Raw genomic sequence first — 3603 nt, 5'->3', positions numbered from 1 at the left:
TTGAAATCCCGGGGGCATGGATGTATGCAGTTTCAAGATGCTAACATTGTTTAGGTAAGTCGGGTAGGGATGTGTTGCTTTGTTTGTTTATTTAACTACTGGGAAGTTCGCAGCCATATGCTAAGATCCGAGGTACTACTGCCTTACATGCATCTCGTGTCCATCTGCCTACTTTATATTTGTAAGGCTTGCAGCCACATTCTGAAAGCCGAGGCTTTGCGCCTCTAGCAACGTGCATTTTGAAAAACGGGACATTATTTGGATATTGTTACAAAGCAAATAAATCTGGCTTTTACTATTGGTTGGGAAACTGCTAGTCAGTTGCATGGGTGTTATATGCTGAAAATGCTCTGCAAAACGCTTTAAAACATTTAGGAATCTTTTACCCTTTTTTACATTTATTGACACTTTTATGAGCACGGCAGTAATCACATCTGCTGAGCATTTTGCTCTGTGTCGAAATAATTTGAAAGATTTGGGAACACAATTCGATTACTATCAGGCCGACCATCTCAAAACAATTATGTTGTGTTATGATAACACCTTGCACTGGCGGCATATTGTTTATTTATTTATCTAGTTAGTTTTTGGTGTGCTCATTACGCCACGCCGAACACCATTCCATCCTGATAGGACAACTTTTTGCAGACGCCTTGATGTCATCTGTCGCCTGCAACACAATGTCAAGATTAATGTCTTTTTCGCCTTGTTTATCCTTATTCAGGTGAGCAGAATGTCTTTGCCCTGTGAATACATTGGGAAGGACTGCACCTCGGTGGTCTTTTTCTATTTTTCCGAGAGGTTTCTAATTTATCATTGCCTCTCTGTGATTATAACATGTTCCTATTTGTCGTTTTTTGTTTTCCGCAGTTCTACTTCATAGAGAACTGGTTTTGCTGGCCTACATTTATTTCTCAGGATTTACATTCGGGAAAAGGTGACCAGCATTCAAGGTTGAGATAATGGTAATTTAAGAATTAATTGCTATACCCATTTCTCCCGTTATCAAGTTTGGAGGATTTTTTGCCTTATCATTTTGGAGGGAGGCATTTTCCCGGTTCGTTATTCACAAGATCATTCCTACCAAAATCACATTTTTAGTTTATTATTTAAATATTTAAACTTTAGCGTAATATTTATTGCACTAATTATTTTTGAATTCGTGTGATTGATGTGTGTGTCTTTCTATTTTTGTTTTATGTTTTAGGCAAAATTATGGATTCAGCCTGCACAAATCTTTACAGCTGAACGCATTATCGCCTTACACATGCAGTTTTCCACATTATAAAATCCTGTGGCATACATCTGATGGGAGTGCACCGTCCTGAAGAAGATGGGCATCAATTGTGAATCAGCTTAGATGCCTTGTACCATCGAAACTACTGTCTATTTACATGTCGGACCCAGTGTATTCAATAGGTCATGACAGTATAGTAGTTGACGCACGGCACCCCTTCTTCTTTTTTCTGTTGGTCTTAACTTCAGAAGTAACCAACATTATTTTGTCTAGCAAGCTACGGCGGTTCTTATATTGTTAAATGTGGCCGTAGCCTCTGACCGCCAGCTGGATGATCCCCTTCAACCGACATGACGTTCAGACTGCTTGGCTACATCAAGTTAGCGTTGACTGAATTATCAGTCGTGTTTTTAGAAAAGAACTGTGTTTTTCAATTTTCTAATTAAATGGTATTATTCAGATAATGAGCTCGAAACATGATTCAATATGTATATTTTAAACATATAATGAAATACAAATAAAACATTTATGGTTTCTAAATTTCTTTGCTCTTGGTATGGTTTGATCTGTGGTTCTGAATTTGGGTGCCCCCCTCCTAGTTCCATAGACGGGTTCCTCCATAACTTGTTGTTTTTTTTTCCGCTGACACACTTTACGTTTATTATTGTTGTTACTTCCTCCTTGTCAGCGAAGTAGAGGTTCTCCCATCTCCTGTTTCACTCTTCTTCACTGAAGCAAGCCTGGTCATAAGTACTTTTCCTCATCAATAACCTCTTCTCCACTGCTTAAACTGCGGTCAACATGACAGAAACGCACAATACAAAATTCTGTAATTAAAATACATAACCAACCATTGCAAAAACATTTAACAATATGTTTTCAGTTATTGCTCTTTCTAAGCATGGTTACGCTTACACTCTCTCTGTGGCTGACTTGGCAGTGCAACCTCATGCACTTCGTTGCTGCTAGAGGTGCTAGAGGAACTGAACGATTCCACTGCTAGGTTGTCTTCTGACAAAACTAGCACAGCCATGCTGGCCGTCAATAGGGAGTACTCCTTTTCCTGCACTTTCAATAGATCGGTCAGTGTTTGCAGGCACAATGCATTCCCCTTAACTGTGGCACTGCACATTTGCACTGCCTGCATCAAAGCTTCTGCATTTCAAAGTACATTTCGACACTTTTGTCAACCACTACTGCCATACTATCAATTGATGAGCACAGTGTGCTTATGTTTCATTGGATGTAATTAAAAACATCAGTTACACATGCCATATCTGCATGTGTAACTTCATTCCCCTTCTTAAGGGTGCACACCTGAGTCTTCAAGTAACCACGTATTTTCAGGAGTGCCGCAGTTTGTTTTTCTGTGGCGGCAAGGAGACGGTAATCAGCGTCCGTGGGCAAGCCTGTTGTTCCACTGGGCTCCTCAAGCGTCAGTGCTGGCTGGGTGAGCAGGGTATCTTCCACAAATGAGTGCTCCGTGGCTATATCCTCCACTACATTGGGCATGTTGACTGCACTACTGTCATCCTCAAAATACTGGTACAATGTAATTTCTGTATCCTCTTGATGCTCATCTGACGTTGGCATATTTTCTCCTCCTTTAGGTAGGTTATGCATAGACTCTGCTGAGGCTTCAACACTCCCTGACAATGAAGTACCTGCACACATAAAGACAGTATGACAAAACCATATTACCACAGGCCCATAGCAGCATGGGCAGTAATCATAGAAGTGCACGGTACAGGAACACAAATACCTTCCTTCTAGAGCACTGTGCTTGGCCTAATCCAACTCTCTTGCACTCCTTCTTTCTCTTCCCGAAACTACTGTGCTCACGGACTGCTTCTGTGGTGCACCTCCTGAGCCCTACAGGTGCCAGACTCCCCCGCCAGTCCTGCACTTTCCTTCGGCCCTCTGCACTTTGCTGCCATAACTGCATTATCTTCCTCCCATGGAGCAAACACTTGGCACTTAACCCTGGCACCTGCGGGACTAGGCACACTTCTCCTCCTCCCGCTCCCTTGCACTTCCTGTCTCGGTCTCGCATGTCTGTACGCTCCTCCATCTGTTTCCCGTCCCTAGCCATGACCTGTACTGCAGTACATTGGACCTTACATTCATGCCCTCATCCCTCCTCCTATCTCTCCTCACTCTTTGACACGTTCTTGCAGTAGTACATATGCCTGTGGCCTAGCATGCTAGTTATTGTTGTTTGATGTGTCAATGCCAACTGTAATCCCTCGCTACCTTTCCTGCCTTGACGCCCTGTGAAGCACTTCACTTGTGCAGAAGTGCTTCACAAGTAAACTATAACAATCACAATTACATAACATCATGGAAAAGGCATGCCGCTCGAACAA

At 42.2% G+C, this 3603-nt stretch overlaps 1 long non-coding RNA gene across 1 annotated transcript; it reads left to right on the top strand.

The window, feature by feature from the left end:
- The first annotated feature begins 597 nt into the window (after nucleotides 1–597).
- On the top strand, nucleotides 598–1777 carry LOC138481707 (uncharacterized). Its single transcript, XR_011274344.1, has 3 exons — nucleotides 598–724; nucleotides 871–965; nucleotides 1208–1777. It is a non-coding gene; the product is annotated as an uncharacterized lncRNA (long non-coding RNA).
- The last annotated feature ends 1826 nt before the right edge of the window (nucleotides 1778–3603 follow it).

This window comes from Ambystoma mexicanum, chromosome 5p (genome assembly GCF_040938575.1).
Source record: "Ambystoma mexicanum isolate Mex_15411 chromosome 5p, UKY_AmexF1_1, whole genome shotgun sequence".
NCBI classification, from domain to species: Eukaryota; Metazoa; Chordata; class Amphibia; order Caudata; family Ambystomatidae; genus Ambystoma; species Ambystoma mexicanum.
Note: the sequence above shows the minus strand (reverse complement) of the source record. Positions and strands in the feature narration are given on the sequence as shown.